At 42.9% G+C, this 18,395-nt stretch overlaps 1 protein-coding gene across 25 annotated transcripts in view; it reads left to right on the top strand.

Moving 5' to 3' along the window:
* LOC112250622 (receptor-type tyrosine-protein phosphatase S-like) overlaps positions 1 to 18,395 on the top strand; it is a 271,665-nt gene that overhangs the window by 53,206 nt on the left and 200,064 nt on the right. For 11 of the 25 annotated variants that reach the window (XM_042321935.1, XM_042321934.1, XM_042321931.1 and 8 more), the window contains exon 1: positions 10,305 to 10,784. The exons of 1 other annotated variant lie outside the window; for it this stretch is intronic. The gene's annotated coding sequence lies outside the window, so the exon portion shown is untranslated. Of the gene's footprint in view, positions 1 to 10,303; positions 10,785 to 18,395 lie in introns of those variants that run through there. 13 more of the 25 variants (XM_042321947.1, XM_042321945.1, XM_042321940.1 and 10 more) reach the window with 4 other exon arrangements.

Here is an 18,395-nt window from a genome sequence, read left to right as displayed (position 1 = left end):
AGAAAGTTGCCAGGACCACAAATACAAATTCCATCTAGACACCGTTGCCCTAGAGCACACAAAAAACAATACATACCTCGGCGTAAACATCAGCGCCACAGGTAACTTCCACAAAGGGCCTTCTATGCCATCAAAAGGAACATAAAATTCGACATACCAATTAGGATCTGGCTAAAAATACTTGAATCCGTTATAGAACCCATTGCCCAAAATGTGACAAACACCAAATTGAGACTCTGCATGCAGAATTTTGCTAAAATATCCTCCGTGTGCAACGTAAAACACAAAATAGTGAACGCAGAGCAGAATAAGGCCGAAACCCGCTAATTTTCAAAATCCAGAAAAGAGCCTTTAAATTCTACAACCACCAAAAAGGAAGCGATTCACAAACCATAACAAAGCCATCACCTACATAGAGATGAACCTGGAGAAGAGTCCCCTAAGCAAGCTGGTCCTTGGGCTCTGTTCACAAACACAAGCAGACCCCACAGAGCCCTAGGACAGCAACAAAATTAGACCCAACAAAATCATGAGAAAACAAAACGATACTTACTTGACACATTGGAAAGAATTAACAAAAAAATCATGAATGCTATTTGGCCCCTAACAGCAGTACACAGTGGAAGAATACCTGACCACTGTGACTGACCCAAACAGACTCAGTGAGCATAGCCTTGCTATTGAGAAAGGCCACCGTAGACAGACCTGGATTTCAAATCAAATCAAATGTTATTAGTCACATGTGCCAAATACAACAACAATACCTTACAGTGAAACGCTTACTTTTGAGCCGCTAACCAACAATGCAGTGGAAAAATATACAGATAATAATAAGAAATAAAAGTAACAAGTAATTAAAGAGCAGCAGTAAAATAACAATAGCGAGACTTTATACGGGGGCACCGGTTAGTTGAGGTAATATGTACATGTAGGTAGAGTTATTAAAGTGAATATGCATAGATGATAGCAACAGATAGTAGCAACGGTGTAAAAGAGGGGGGGCCGCAATGCAAATAGTCTGGGTAGCCATTTGATTAGATGTTCAGGAGTCTTATGGCTTGGGGGTAGAAGCTGTTTAGAAACCTCTTGGGCCTAGACTTGGCACTCCAGTACCGCTTGCCATGCGGTAGCAGAGAGAACAGTCTATGACTTGGGTGGCTGGAGTCGTTGACAATTTTTAGGGCCTCCTTCTGACACCACCTGGTATAGATGCCCTGGATGGCAGGAAGCTTGGCCCCAGTGATGTACTGGGCCGTTTGCACTACCATCTGTAGTGCCTTGCGGTCGGAGGCCGGGCAGTTGCCATACCAGGCAGTGATGAAACCAGTCATGATGCTCTCGATGGTGCAGTTGTAGAACCTTTTGAGGATCTGAGGACCCATGCCAAATCTTTTTAGTCTCCTGAGGGGGAATTGGTTTTGTCGTGCCCTCTTTACGACTGTCTAGGTGTGCTTGGACCATGTTCGTTTGTTGGTGATGTGGACAACCTAGGAACTTGAAGCTCTCAACATGCTCCACTAGAGCCCAGTTGATGAGAATGGAGGCGTTCTCTGTCCTCTTTTTCCTGTAGTCCACAATCATCTCCTTTGTCTTGATCACAGCCAGGTCTCTGACCTTCTCCCTATAAGCTATCTCGTCATTGTCGGTAATCAGGCCTACCACTGTTGTGTCATCGGCAAACTTAATGATGGTGTTGGAGTCGCGCCTAGCCATGCAGTCATGAGTGAACAGGGAGTACAGGAGGGGACTGAGCACGCACCCCTGAGGGGCCCCTGTGTTGAGGATCAGTGTGGCGGATGTGTTGTTACCTACCCTTACCATCTGGGGGCGGCCCGTAAGGAAATCCAAGATCCAGTTGCAGAGGGATGTGTTTTGTCCCAGGGTCCGTAGCTTATTGATGTGCTTTGAGGGCACTATGGTGTTGAACGCTGAGCTGTAGTCAATGAATAGCATTCTTACATAGGTGTTTCTTTTGTCCAGGTGGGAAAGGGCTGTGTGGAGTGCAATAGAGATTGCATCATCTGTGGATCTGTTGGGGCGGTATGCGAATTGGAGTGGGTCTATGGTTTCTGGGATAATGCTGTTGATGTGAGTCATGACCACCCTTTCAAAGCACTTCATGGCTTCAGACGTGAGTGCTACTGGTTGGTAGTCATTTAGGTAGGTTACCTTAGTGTTATTGGGCACAGGCACTATGGTGGTCTGCTTAAAACATGTTGGTATTACAGACTTGGACAGGGAGAGGTTGAAAATGTCAGTGAAGACACTTGCCAGTTGGTCAGCGCATGCACGCAGTGCACGTCCTGGTAATCCGTCTGCCAAATGGAGTACGAGGCAGAGCTTTGTATGTGGAGTAAAGGTGGTCCACAGTATTTTTCCCTCTGGTTGCACATTTAACATGCTGATAGAAATTTGGTAAAACAGATAAAAGTTTCCCTGCATTAAAGTCCCCGGCTGCTAGGAGCGTCAGCTCTGGGTGAGCATTTTCTTATTTGCTTATGGCGGAATATAGCTCATTCAATGATATCTTAGTGCCTCAGTCTGTGGTGGTATGTAAACAGCTACAAAAAATACAGATGAAAAATCTCTAGGTAGATAGTGTGGTCTACAGCTTATCATGAGATACTCTACCTCAGGCGAGCAATAGCTTGAGACTTCCTTAGATATCGTGCACCAGCTGTTATTTACAAAAATACATAGTCCCCCGCCCCTTGTCTTACCAGACGCCGGTGTTCTATCCTGCCAGTACAGCGTATAACCAGCCAGCTGTATGTTGATAGTGTCGTCATTCAGCTATGACTCCGTGAAGCATAAGATATTACAGTTTTGAATGTCCCGTTGGTTTTTTAATCTTCTGCATCGGTCATCTATTTTATTCTCCAAAGATAGCACGTTTGCTAGCAGAATGGAAGGAAGTGGAGGTTTATTTGATCGCCTACGAATTCTCAGAAGGCAGCCTGCCCTCTGGCCCCCTTTTCTCTGCCTCTTCTTCACGCAAATCACAGGGCCTGATGGGCCTGTTCCCGAGAAAGCAGTATATCATTCGCGTCGGGCTCGTCAGACTTGTTAAAGGGAAAAACGTTAGCCTTCTTCTCCAGTGCCGTTGTTACACAAGAAAAGACAGGCTGTGCACACTGCCCACGAAATGAGGTGGAAACTGAGCTGCACTTCCTAACCTCCTGCCAAATGCATGACCATATTATTACAAACCCAATTTAGATAAACTCCCATATCTACTGGGTGAAATACCACAGTGTGCCATCACAGCAGCGAGATTTGTGGCCTGTTGCAACCAGTGAAGAACAAACACCATTGTAAATAGAATTTGTTCATTTATTTATGTTTTTTTATTTTACCTTGTGAACTTGAACTATTTGCACATATGACATTGGAAATGTCTTTTGGAATTTTTGAGGGTTTGTTTACTGTTAATGTTTTTATTGTTAATTTCACTTTTGTTTGTTATCTATTTCACTTGCTTTGGCAATGCTAACATATGTTTCCCATGTCAATAAATCCCTTAAATTGATCTAGATTTTCTCTTCTTAGTTTACCTTTCACTTACTTAGCTAATGCGGCTAATTTAACCTACTCGACAACCTGACTCAAACAGAGAGGAATGCTATGTTAGCTAGCTGGCTAAGGCTACTCAACACTGCAACTCTTCCAACTCAAGGTAAGCTTTCAGTTTTATTCATTTATTGCCACTGGGGCCCGCCGGTGTAATTGCTAAACTGCTTGTTGTACACTGTACTGCATGATTGTACACATTGATTGGATTGTGGGTTTACTGACATGTTAGTTCTAGTTTGTTGAATATAATGTTAATATGTATAGTGACAACGATGTAGGCTGTGTAGCGGTTAGCGCAGCATTTCCCAAACTCGGTCTTTGGGACCCCAAGGGGTGAACATTTTGTATTTTTCCCTAACACTACACAGCTAATTCAAATGATTCAATATAGATAATTAGTTGATTTTTTTAATCAGCTGTGTCGTGCTAGGGCAAAAACCAAATTGTGCACCCCTTGAGGCCTGTTTTTAGCAGTTATGGTATGAAGGTTTGGCTAGGACAGGTTTTAGCACCTGGTCACAGACAGCTGTTATGCTGTGCACTAAAGTCCACAAGCGAAGGGAAAAGGTCAGAGGTCGGAGAACTCGTAGATGTGAGAAGGAATTATACAATGAGCAAAGTGATGATGCTGTATGTAGCTGTGAACTGTGTGTGGGTGATCAGGGGTGTATTGATTCTACCGATTCGGTGGCTAAATGTTTCTTAAACAGAAGCCAATGCAACGAAATGGGGAGGGACCTACCTGAATTTGTCCTTTCACATTCTGCAACTGCTTGGACAAAAGGTTACACCCAAGATCAGCTAGACGGTATCACCTTTGCACCTACATTATAAACTTTAATTTTGTAGGGCAAATTCATGCACACGAAAAAAGCGCCCTCCCTAATCTTGAATTGCACTGAGCGCCACTGCGTGCCTGTGTGTGTTTGTGTGTGTGTGTGTGTGTGTGCATGTGGAAACCCATCGAGCTATCAGCAGCAGCCCCAGTACTGCTCCCTCACAAAGCTACAGTCCTCAGCTCTCTGTGTCCATGCGCCAAGATGAAAATGGTGCGAATTCCTCTAAAAAGATGAGAATATATTTGAGTGTTAAGTGTCGGGGAGAGGGAGCCCCTAGGGGACGTTTGGCTGGAAATAAATGTGTTTTGTACCTGGGGCCTTCTTCTTCTTCTTCTCCTAGACCTACCTGACAAACTCTCCATCACAGGGGGAGTAAATAGTGCCATATGAGAAACTCTAAGTAACTGAAGTTGCCAACTGCCGCTACCACCCCTCTGGGTGACACAGAGGAACAGAGGAGGAGGGGGACTGTAGAGCATCTTTCATTTTCCTGCACATGTGTTGTCACCTGAAAACAGAACAGGAGAGAATCTGAGCTACTTTCCCCCGAGTGGCGCAGCGGTCTAAGGCATTCCATTTCAGTGCTAGAGGCGTCACTAGAGACCCTGGTGTGATCCTGGGCTGTATCACAACAGGCCGTGATTGGGAGTCCAATAGGGTGGCGCACAATTGGCCCAGCGTCATCCGTGTTAGGGTTTGGCCGGGGTAGGCCGTCATTGTCAATAAGAATTTGTTTTTAACTGACTTGCCCAGTTAAATAAAGGTTACATGTAAAAAATAATTGCAACAGGTCTTCTCAGCCATGGACCTTGAGTAACACGTGGTGACTATTTTGGATTGGAATGTCAACCCTGACCCCCTAAGCTTGAAAGCATATAGGGACCACATATTTATAGTACTGTATAATCCATACAATGCCAATTTCCCAAACACAGATTCCCAGAGAATCACCTTTGAAAACGCATTTTAGTTCAAGACTAGGCTCAATCTGACCCATGTTGTATAAAGTAACTTGTTAAAATATGATCGTTTGGGGATTATATCGTCTTCACAGGCTCGGAAGAAAAACAAAACAAAAAAACAATACTTTGTAAGAAGAAAAATATGGCAACTACTGTCTAATACAAAACACAATGAAATAATAATGATGATAGTAAACTAAAACATACATTAACAGCATAAAAAAAAGATGATGTACAACTACTAATAGGCCTACAACTAATAAAAACTACTGCTAAAAACTACTAATACAACTAATAAAACTAAGTACCTATAATATCTACATACATATTTACACATATCATCATTATTCCTGTCAGGATGTACGCTTTGCATTTGTAATTGCTGCCATTGTCGAAAGGAATAGTGTATTGTAAAGTCAGTTGATCCTTATTATATACAGGGAAATGTAAGTTGGTACATTAAAAAAAAAAAAACATTGTTACCAATACGCAGTTATCTTCTGTTTGGGAGTGACAGACAATTTAGTGACTCATACAGTCTGCAATGACGTGTCTTATAATGGCATCCAGGAATTGATTTTTTTTTTTATGGATGATGTCACCATAGTCTAGGACAGAAAGCAGCAAATGGGTTCCTAAGGTCTTTCTAATGGATACAGTAAAACAATTATTAGATCTGTATAGTAACCCAAGCTTATAGTTAATTTTTTTATTTTATTACAATCAATATGCTTTCCCAAAGATTTCCAAATATTTCAAGCAATCAACACTTTTCAAGCATTGTTCCATCACTTGTACAGTGGGGAGAACAAGTATTTGATACACTGCCGATTTTGCAGGTTTTCCTACTTACAAAGCATGTAGAGGTCTGTCATTTTTTTAATCATAGGTACACTTCAACTGTGAGAGACGGAATCTAAAACAAAAATACAGAAAATCACATTGTATGATTTTTAAGTAATTAATTAGCATTTTATTGCATGACATAAGTATTTGATCACCTACCAACCAGTAAGAATTCCGTCTCTCACAGACCTGTTAGTTTTTCTTTAAGAAGCCCTCCTGTTCTCCACTCATTACCTGTATTAACTGCACCTGTTTGAACTTGTTACCTGTATAAAAGACACCTGTCCACACACTCAATCAAACAGACTCCAACCTCTCCACAATGGCCAAGACCAGAGAGCTGTGTAAGGACATCAGGGATACAATTGTAGACCTGCACAAGGCTGGGATGGGCTACAGGACAATAGGCAAGCAGCTTGGTGAGAAGGCAACAACTGTTGGCGACATTATTAGAAAATGGAAGAAGTTCAAGATGATGGTTAATCACCCTTGGTCTGGGGGTCCATGCAAGATCTCACCTCGTGGGGCATCAATGATTATGAGGAAGGTGAGGGATCAGCCCAGAACTACACGGCAGGACCTGGTCAATGACCTGAAGAGAGCTGGGACCACAGTCTCAAAGAAAACCATTAGTAACACACTACACCGTCATGGATTAAAATCCTGCAGAGCACGCAAGGTCCCCCTGCTCAAGCCAGCGCATGTCCAGGCCCGTCTGAGGTTTGCCAATGACCATCTGGATGATCCAGAGGAGGAATGGGAGAAGGTCATGTGGTCTGATGAGACAAAAATAGAGCTTTTTGGTCTAAACTCCACTCGCCATGTTTGGAGGAAGAAGAAGGATGAGTACAACCCTAAGAACACCATCCCAACCGGGAAGCATGGAGGTGAAAGCATCATTCTTTGGGGATGCTTTTCTGCAAAGGGGACTGACGACTGCACCGTATTGAGGGGAGGATGGATGGGGCCATGTATCGTGAGAAGATGGGTCGTGGCTGGGTCTTCCAGCATGACAACGACCCGAAACACACAGTCAGGGCAACTAAAGGGTGGCTCCGTAAGAAGCATCTCAAGGTCCTGGAGTGGCCTAGCCAGTCTCCAGACCTGAACCCAATAGAACATCTTTGGAGGGAGCTGAAAGTCCGTATTGCCCAGCGACAGCCCCGAAACCTGAAGGATCTGGAGACGGTCTGTATGGAGGAGTGGGCCAAAATCCCTGCTGCAGTGTGTGCAAACCTGGTCAAGAACTACAGGAAACGTATGATCTCTGTAATTGCAAACAAAGGTTTCTGTACCAAATATTAAGTTCTGCTTTTCTGATGTATCAAATACTTATGTCATGCAATAAAATACTAATTAATTACTTAAAAATCATACAATGTGATTTTCTGGAGTTTTGTTTTAGATTCCGTCTCTCACAGTTGAAGTGCACCTATGATAAAAATTACAGACCTCTACATGCTTTTTAAGTAGGAAAACCTGCAAAATCGGCAGTATATCAAATACTTGTTCTCCCCACTGTATGTGCATGATTTAGTAATGAGACACATCACATCAAAATTATATCTCTTCCACTTTCTCCAGCGGCATGCATCACATGCAGTTACACAGCTTTGGTGAAGCTTCAACAAAAACAATGAGAGAGGGAGAGAGAGAGAGAGAGGATAAGAACTCCCAGTGTAGTCGACTCATTACTCTGTTATGGATTGCACATGTCAAGCCGTAAGTGCTCCTTTATCCTTCCATGCACTAACCCGTATTTCCCTAGTCCCAGTGAAATTTACCATGTTAAGCCCCACGCCACCAGGGGAAAAGCGGTGTGCAGCGCTCCAAGATTTATCGGAATGATTAAATTAGGCAGCGGCGAATAAGGAGGATGGGGAGGAGAAAAGAAATCTACATAAAAATCACGCCAAAGTTTTATTCAGTGTTCAAATTGATTAGCCCTCTTTTACCTTTTACAGTGTTACATATCAAACTGGGTTTCAAACAAAGAGTAGTGAAGGGGGGGTGGTGGGGGGGTGCTCGCATGGGTCGTTTGTCACAGAATGTACACTAGATATTGATATTTGAAAGACTTAATCCATTACGATCTGAGCCCCTTGAAAAGTTCACGGCACAAATACACCCTCAAATTGGAGAAATGGCCTTGCTAGTGCTGTTCCTCCAAAAGGCATGCCACGCCTGCACTTGTTCTATTTTCTTGTCCAATATCCATTGCGGATGGCAACAGCCTCAAGGCTAATAAACAGAAGTGTTGACATAATTCGATTTGAAAGTGTTCATGTCAATTATAACCGGTTTGAACAGAGCCTCAGGCCAAACAACGGACACCAACTTGTACTTGTAGAGGATGAACCAGTCGTGTGTGCACGCTAACTGGAATTCAGGCACGGGATCTGTAACAGCTGATTTGAAAAGTGCAGCTCCAGCACTATTGTGTTTTGGTCTTTAAACAACATTGTTGTTTAAAAACTCTCCCATTAAAGAGCCTTTAGGAAGCTGTCATTTAATAACCGACTCTCAGAGAGAGTAAACTTTTTTGATCTTTGGTTTCGAAATAGGCTAATGGGACTGATTTATGACGTTTGCACTTGTGCAAAGATGTCACCTATTGTTTTTTAAGGAAGGAATATAGGCAATTAAAGTAAACTAAAAGTGAAATCATAAAATGTGTTGATTTACACTTAACCTTATTTTACTAACCTAGGTACACACAAAAAGTCTATATAGTGCCAAATACGTGTTTTTTGGCTTGTAACCATAGCAGATCTTTTATGGTGCTATATAGAACCTTTATTGGAATGTTCTATGAAGAACCATGTTTATAAGGTTCCAAAATGAAGCTTTAAGGTGCTATAAAAAGGTTCTACAAAGAACCATTAATAAAAAGTTCCACATAGCAACAACAAATAAAGGGTCTGCTATGGTTACAACCCTTTTTGTGGCTATATAGAACAAATGTTCTTATGGTTCTTTATATAACCTTTATGGAGAATGGTTCTATAAATAACCTTCTTCAATCTGGAGGGTTCTTTTGTAGACCCTTTTGAAGAACCATACATACATACATTTGTTTATTTATTTTGGTACACCATATTATAATCGTTTCATTTCCATAGACGTTATTATTGTGTTAATTGCCAAGTTGAATCAAATGTGCTAGCCCTGAAATGGCTGTGGCTGCCTGAGGACAAAATTGAGAACTGATGTAGACAACAGCACTTTGAGATTTCAGCTGATGTAAGAAGGGCTATATAAATAAATTTGATTTGATTTGAATTGACAGAAGGCCAAACGTGAGTCTTTCTCAAGATGCCATTAACGGCCATGGTCATATTCACAATGCAATGTCATATAAACACAACAGGTTAAATCCACTGGAATGACATTTACTCACTGTTGAAGAAAAAGAGCTGTGATCAAACCACGCCCCCAAAATATTCTAATCAGCCACTTACATTTGAATTATCACTAAAAGAGGGAAGAACCCTTTTCTATAAACTGCAAAGAACCCTTGGCAAACCCACTTTTCTTATTGTGTATCATATTTTATGAACCTATGAACTATGCATTTTTACGTCAGATTTCAATCGTGTAGGCCTATTGTTTAACAACAATATTGTCAACATTTACATTTAATTTATAACATTCGGTTATTTAACCACAAGCAATGGTAGGTTAATTACATGTTTGATCAAATGAATGCGTAAATAATTCATGTTTATTCTTTGCGGAACACTATGCTGTTCAGATTGAACGGAATGGGCAGACGCACGCGCGCAAATCAGGTCCAAATGCAGCCTACTGTCCTGCCTATCTATCGTAGTGTAAAATACCACATCTGACTGTTTGAGAACACATGTAAGAAAACTGGCTAATTTAAGATCACTATGTCCACGTTGTACACATACACCGCTACCCTTCCGCAACCCTCCCTCCCTCCTGGCCCAGTTTTTTCTCAAAAGGGTCGACGGTGAAGGTTTCAAATAACGTTCGACCCCCAAATCCTCATCTGTTTCCACTCTGTAATGTCATTCACCAGCGAGCGGTCACGTGAGTGTAGAGAGGAGGCTGTACGTTGTGTGTGTGTGTGTGTGTGGCGGGGGGGGTAAATCGACTATGGGGGCACTCGACACGGGTCTTCCCACCGCCAGTCGAATGAGGTGGATTTAGGAAAAATCCCAAAACCTGGGACGTGGAGATAAACCACAGCAGCAAACAGATACGCATGGAAATCATCGCACGGCTCGCATTTGGGATCATATACTTCTGTTCTATTGAGGCGATCTACTTACTGAAGGAGACTGATATGAAAACCGAAGACAGACTTGCAAGAAAGAGAATGATTGTAGCGGTGGTTTTCCCCGTATCAAAGTGACTCAACGCTTTTGCCCAATTGAAATGTATGATTATTCTCCACTTCGTTATTTCATGGACGCGACATAAGCTTTTTTTTTTTTGCAGGGGAAAAGGAATTTTCAAGTATCTCTCATCTGCCCCCCATAAACTAACCTCTTGGAGGGGGGTGGTTAAAAAAAAAGACTCTTCTCACGCCACTAAAGTAAGGTCTTACTATTTCCTTTCTGGCTTTCTTGCGTTTTTTTTTTAGAGAGAAATGAGAACGAAAATAATAGTTGTTTGATTCAAAGTACCTATCCATAGGCTGTAAACGTTTTCTCACAGTAACGTTAGTCTTCAACGTACCCTTACTTGCTTTCCGCAGATGCCTTTGTTCAACTTCACAAAACGAAAACAGTTTAAAAAACACTTATTTCACACCAGTATGACAAAGCTACATTATAACTGTATTATTATAGCAAAACGTACTTTTTTTCTTTTCTTAAGTAATTCATTTTTCAACCATAACTAAGAAAGTCATTAGTGTTTTATTCTATTTTACTTACAGTCAGAAAGACGTTGAGTAAATAAAGCTACAATGTTGCAGTATGTAGCCAAGCAAATATATTTAGACAAATGAAGTTGAATTCCTTGATGACTATTTTTGGTTTAGAGACTCGTATGTAGTCTACAGTAATCTCGTTAAATGTGGTCTCCACTATGTTTTCGTGTTGCAAACAACCGTATAAAAACGGCGCGGCAATTGGTGAAGGCTTGTGCCCAGGGGATATGCGCTTTTCACTTCGTTCCCAAGGACGGCCTATCTCAAGACTGTTATTATGTTGATGTGTTCCTTTTGAGATGAGCTCAATTGTAGGAGCCGCCATTGAAGCGTGATCTGAGGGCGATTGTCATGAAATCATTGGGCATAAAAGATCTAGGCCTATTCCTAAATTATAGCTCAGAAAAAGATTGAAGTTGTGCCATAGCTTCTGTTTCACTCTCCTATTAACATCAGTTCAATATATCAGTGAGGACGCGGTGAACTTTTGATGACGCATGCTGTGCTGGAAAGTTTTGGACACGGTTCGGTTGCCCACAGGCAGTGCTGAATTATCCTATTTTATGTAGGACGAATCGAATTTGAATCACAATTGGTCTTGATTTAGCATCTAAGCACTTCTAAAATCTTTCCAGAGGCAAAACATTTTGTTCCTTTTGAACAAACTCTCACTTAATTTAAACCCAAATAAGGAAAGACAATGAATCAGTGTGACTGATACAGAGAAATAACAATGAAATACTTACGTTTGGACTATATTGTTGTCATATTATATATGACATATTACACCACCCTCTAATGCAGCGTGTATATATATATATAATAGCTTCACAAAATACATATATTGAGGTCTATGTCAACAGAAAAACATTGGATTTATTGTTTTCTTCCAGGCTTTTTAAATTGTGAAATCTGCTTGCAGTTAAATATTACATCTTGTTGTTGGATAGAATAAATAAACCACTTTGTAATGATGAGATCCACATGTTGATTGTCAGAAGGGAGAAAACATGTCATCCTTTAGAGTAATTGGACAACACCTTGCATACAAAGAGGCACGAGCCAACTGTGTCCAGCATCCTTAATGTCACTTTAATTGAACAATTTATCACCACTGATCACTGTCAGATGCTAGGAAACAAAGAAGAGGAAAAGGCAAGAGGAATGCTGCCAGGCAGGCAGAGGCAGTTAACTGTGACCAAAGGATGTCACAGACTCTGTATCTGCCTTCGGATAAACCACAAATCAATGCATTTATGACTGACAAGCCCGTAAGGAGCTGTAAATGAATAAAAGTTGCTCAGTGATGAAAACATTTAATCTGAAAACTCTGTTTATTGAACAAACTTTTGATTTCCCCGAAGCGTTGGGGGATTTTTTTTTTCTTCTTCTCACTTGGAAGGGAAAAAGTTAATTGAATTGTGCCCCGGATATGATTTTTGTAAAAAGGTCTTTGTAGGTGTCCTCCCTAGGGTTGTGAAATTCATTTCCTTGCAATTATTACTTTCCAAGCTGTTTTCTTATTTCCCACTTATCTGCACGGTGCTTTTTCTCCATTTTTGAAAGGATCAAAGGAGGTGATTCCAGACTCTAGTCTTCAGGCCCACTGTCAGAGTAAATAGTAATTACACTGAGGGGCACAACATTTAAGTTTTCAGTTGTTTGACTTTCTGCCTCCCATTTTGAGGCCTGTCTAGGAGCTCACACAAGGCAATGGTCCTTTATACTGTTAGATTGCAGGACCTTCATGTCACGTTGTCAAACCAAGTTAAAAAAAAACTTTGTATTATTAACAATTTCATGTAGTACTAGGCCTAATTGTTTTCTTCTTCTATTGGGTGAGTCTTTACCACCCAGTGCCATGTTGACTGCGTTTGAAATGAAATAAGAACATTTTTGGTAACATGTTTTCTAATTAGCCCTGTTGCTTTTCAGCTTTGGATGCTATGGTGACAGGCAGCATTAATAGCAGCTGCACCAGTGGACTCTATTGTGTTATCAGCGAGAGAGAGAGAGCGGGATAGAGAGACGTGTGTGCAGCACCTGCCGTCTTTACTCGGCCTACTAATTGTGTTTATTCCTCTTAATTTGTCCTGAGTGCTAAATCGGTGCACTTCAACTGATGTTGGGTGCAATTTGTCTGCCGGTGAATGGAGGAGGCATTGTGTCTTTGAACGGTAGCCCTTTTCCCTTTGATACCCGGAATTAGTGGTTTCAATTGTCGCTAAGGGAGGAGACCTTTTACGTAGTCAGTTAATGGAAAGGGTGGATCACGACTTGCGCTGTAGATTTTTTATTTGATTTATTTAACCTTTATTTAACCAGGTAGGCTAGTTGAGAACAAGTTCTCATTTACAACTGCGACCTGGCCAAGATAAAGCAAAGCAGTGCGACACAAACAACAACACAGAGTTACACATGGGATAAACAAACGTACAGTCAATAACACAATAGAAAAAAATGTACATATACAGTGAGTGCAAGTGAGGTAAGATTAGGGAGGTGAGGCAATACATCGGCCATATGGGCAAAATCATTTCAATTTAGCAATTAAACACGGGAGTGGTAGATGTGAAGAAGAGGAATGTGCAAGTAGAGATACTGGGGTACAAAGGAGCAAAACAAAATAATAATGAGGGCTTTGACTGGTTTGTGACTTAACCCTTCATCAAGATCTCAGTGGTGAATCGTAGACGGAGTAGCCTCCATTCAAACTGCCCAAAGTAGGGTCGAAATAAATCGGACCATCTTCCAGGCTCCAGTTACTGCTTGTAGCTTTCCACCTCACACCTGCACTGTGGCCACAGGGGAAAAGCGATTAGGGCTGTGGAATTATTGACCGCTTTGCCCAGACGTGTTCACCGGAGTCCAAATCAGTAGATTGGCCTCGGCAACAGGCCCCTGTTGGAGGTGAGAATTTGCCCTAACCCCGAGATTCCCAAAATGATATTTACACACGAGTCTCCCCTGAGCGCGGTTGGCCCAAAACAAGCAGTGCTCGCTTTAGGGGGTGCCGCAGGGTCAGAGCCCGAGACCAGATAAGACAGACAGGAATAGTGGCGGCGAACTCGACAGGATTGATCCATATCACACTCGGTTGTACGCCTGAGCTAGGACGGGAGGCTCAAGTCTCTTCTCTGTCTCATGCTGGCTTTTCCTAAATCTGCCCACAGACAGATAAAGCTCAAGCTCTGACCTTGCTTTGGCACCAGAACTTCCTCTTGTCTATCTGGGGGCTCTAAAGGGACTTCATAGACACACTGCCAGGGCATACACATCCCTCGTCCCCAGATACGGGGGGTTTGCCCCAATGATTTGCTCCAGTTCCTTTGATGTTGATGTGTTGATAGTGCATTATTTACTTTGGGGAGGGGGCAAGGGTACCCCCTTGTTTGACTCCTATGCCGGCTATTCCCCACACACCCCTCCTGTTCCAATCCTCAGTCTTTATGGTTATGGAGTTAATGTGAACTGGTGTTTCATGGAGAGGTTGTAATTAACACCCCGCCTGGGATAAGCCAGGCGATTGAGATCTTTCTGTCTCTCATGCCCCCTCTGATTCTGTCACTGGGCCGCTCTCCAACTTGTTAAGTATGACTACCAGCTGGTGTTCCCAGATTGATGGAGCCTTCGCCTTGGGGCGTCCTCACAAACCTGGTTATGTCAGGAAAAAGGCACCCCACCCAGAGTTATGACCCCTAGGAGGTTGTGGAGAGCCAATGACACCCCATTCATATGCCTGAGGGGGTCATGTTGGCAGGTTGGGATTGGCCCATTTATTCTCCACTTAGGGCCCACACTGGATGGGTGTCCCATTGAGCCATTGGCAGGGGGATTTGTGAAGTCTTAGTTTGTCTTATAAGGAGTTGTCGTAAATGTAGGCCTACATGAAGTATTGGAAGTATTCCTCAGACCCACCGACAGACTGTCGGAGTTGTGTGCTGGTGGGGTGTAGTATCGAAGGGGATCCCCATCCCCCAGTGCATTCTCAATCAACGCTGTTGATCACGCCAACATGTTGAAGTAAAGGAATTCAAGGTAAATTGAGATACTTTTCTGAACGAGCAAAAGACATATGCAGGAGGAAGGACACACATATACAGTCGTGGCCAAACGTTTTGAGAATGACACAAATATTAATTTCCACAAAGTTTGCTGCTTCATTGTCTTGAGATTTTGGTCAGACATTGCTATGGAATACTGAAGTATAATTACAAGCATTTCATAGGTGTCAAAGGCTTTTATTGACAATTACATGAAGATGATGAAAAGAGTCAATATTTGCAGTGTTGACCCTTATTTTTCAAGACCTCTGAAATTCACCCTGGCATGCTGTCAATTTACCTCTGGGCCACATCCTGACTGATGGCAGCCCATTCTTGCATAATCAATGCTTGGACTTTGTCAGAATTTGTGGGTTTTTGTTTGTCCTCCCGACAATTGAGGATTGACCACAAGTTCTCAATGTGATTAAGGTCTGGGGAGTTTCCTGGCCATGGACCCAAAATATCAATGTTTTGTTCCCAGAGCCACTGAGTTATTACTTTTGCCTTATGGCAAGGTGCTCCATCATGCTGAAAAAGGCATTGTTCGTCACCAAACTGTTCCTGGATGGTTGGGAGAAGTTGCTCTCGGAGGATGTGTTGGTACCATTCTTTATTCATGGCTGTGTTCTTAGGCATAATTATGAGTGAGCCCACTCCCTTGGCTGAGAAGCAACCCCACACATGAATGATCTCAGGATGCTTTGCTGTTGCTAAACTGATGGTAGCGCTCACCTTGTCTTCTCTGGACAAGCTTTTTTCCGGATGCCCCAAACAATCGGAAAGGGGATTCATCAGAGAAAATGACTTTACCCCAGTCCTCAGCAGTCCAATCTCTGTACCTTTTGCAGAATATCAGTCTGTCCCTGATGTTTTCCCTGGAGAGAAATGGCTTCTTTGCTGCCGTTCTTGACACCAGGCCATCCTCCAAAAGTCTTCGCCTCACTGTGCGTGCAGATGCACTCACACCTGCCTGCTGCCATTCCTCAGCAAGCTCTGTATTGGTGGTATCCACGATCCCGCAGCTGAATCAACTTTAGGAGACGGTCCTGGCGCTTGCTGGACTTTCTTGGGAGCCCTGAAGCCTTCTTCACAACAATTGAGCCGCTCTCCTTGAAGTTCTTGATTATCCGATAAATGGTTTATTTAGGTGCAATCTTACTGGCAGAAATATCCTTGCCTGTGATGCCCTTTTTGTGCAAAGCAATGATGACGGCACGTGTTTCCTTGCAGGTAACTATGGTTGACAGAGGACGAACAATGATTCCATGCACCACCCTCCTTTTGAAGCTTCCAGTCTGTTAATCGAAATCAATCAGCATGACAGAGTGATCTCCAGCCTTGTCCTCGTCAACACTCACACCTGTGTTAACGAGAGAATCACTGACATGATGTCAGCTGGTCCTTTTGTGGCAGGGATGAAATGCAGTGGAAATGTTTTTGGGGGATTCAGTTCATTTGCATGGCAAAGAGGGACTTTGCAATTAACTTTGCAACTAATTGCAATTCATCTGATCACTCTTCATAACATTTTGGAGTATATGCAAATTGCCATCATACAAACCTGAGGCAGCAGACTTTGTGAAAATTAATATTGTCATTCTCAAAACTTTTGGCCACGACTGTACATAAACACACCTTTGTTTTCCGTCTTTCACGCATTTCGCAGAGCAAAATGAATGTTGCTAAGACGAATGAATGTTGCTAAGATGACAAGTGTCACAGACTTTCTCCTCAGTCACAAACAAAAAGCACACGCTCTGTTAATGCACGACGTGGCACTTGAATTACACATTACGTTTAACATTTCTATTAGCAATGTACGAGATTTGCTAGAATGCCAACATGTGACATTCGAAATGCATACCAAACATAGTAAATCTTTGTTTTCCCTCGGCTTTAGCATTTCAGTGCTATAGAAAGTGGGAATGTTGCTGTGTTTACATGCCCCAGAGAGCCCCATTCTAGAATTCTTTCGAACAGTGTGATGCCAATAGCGCTTCAGGCTTGGGAGTGGGGCTACTGCTATACTTAGACAGAAACTGGCAACAGTAGTGGAAGATTGGGTCAGGTAGTAGTAACAGCCTGCCCAAGCTGGAGGAGGGGTGGTAAAGATAGGGGTTAAAGGGGGTGTGTACGGGGGGGGGAGGGGTGGGGGGTTGGGCGTTGAGTCTTTAGAAGCTAAAAAAGCCCCAAGGGGAGAAGTGGTAGGGGAGGGGAAAAGAGCGAGAGCGAGGGAGATGGGGGTCTTCATGTGCGAAAAGCTGTTAATCCTCTGGCTTTTGTGTCCAAACAGAAAGCCCAGGGCAAGATGGGTAGGTCCGGGCGCATTCAAAAGCCCCTCTTTTGTTGCCGTTCTCCTGGCGGACATCTGGTAGGGGAAACGGAATGGCAATGGGGGAACTTTGGGGAAGGGGGGTTGAGCGAGTGAGGGAAAGGGGGTGTTGTTATACCGAAAAGGAGGGAACGACCAATGGGAGTTGGCAGATAATTGATGGATGCAAGTAATTGTGTGTAGTGCAAGCATGGAAACATGGGCCTCTGGGAGAGCGGGGGCTAGGGAAAGGAGGAGAGGGGGGAATGAGTTTGCATCTCCCGGCTGTTACAGCGCATCACTCAAGGATGGCTAGGGTTAAACAGGAGTAAGAACCTTTCTGTCAAGTCATTTGTTCATCTCAGTACATGGGGGATATTCGTCTGGTTGTGACAAATAGCATAGCAGTCAGGGAGCCCCCTATGTCAGCCTCAAACAAGTCCAATTGGAAGTACCCGGAAGGTGTACAGTCCTTCTGGTATCCTATCGAGCTTGACTCGATTTGTATGCAGACGCTTTTTTTTTTTTGCAAATACAGTGGCTGTTGTTGTGTGCCTAAAACGCCTCCTCACGATTTCTCGTAATTCTCATTTCCGTCTCTTTTCAGACCGACACACTGAAACCATTTATGTTGTATTAATAATCCCCCTTTCCCGTCAAAGCTCCAATCAAAAGACTGTAATTACAACTGGGAGATCGAGCTCCTTCTAATAGCGTGGCAGCGCGCGCCTGGTTTTCAAAAGACATGTGCTCTAGCCTGTATACACAAATGACACTGCACCAGTGGTGCGTGTAAAAGAGCGAGTCGAGATGCATTTTGTTTCCCTCGCCTTTGCTGCGAATCACAGGCTTGTCTCTTGCCGACGAGAAGAAAGGAACGTGTTTTGTCATGCGCATCGCTCTGGAAGCAAGTAC

The sequence above is a fragment of the Oncorhynchus tshawytscha genome, linkage group LG05, assembly GCF_018296145.1.
Source record: "Oncorhynchus tshawytscha isolate Ot180627B linkage group LG05, Otsh_v2.0, whole genome shotgun sequence".
In the NCBI taxonomy this organism is placed as follows: Eukaryota; Metazoa; Chordata; class Actinopteri; order Salmoniformes; family Salmonidae; genus Oncorhynchus; species Oncorhynchus tshawytscha.
Note: the sequence above shows the minus strand (reverse complement) of the source record. Positions and strands in the feature narration are given on the sequence as shown.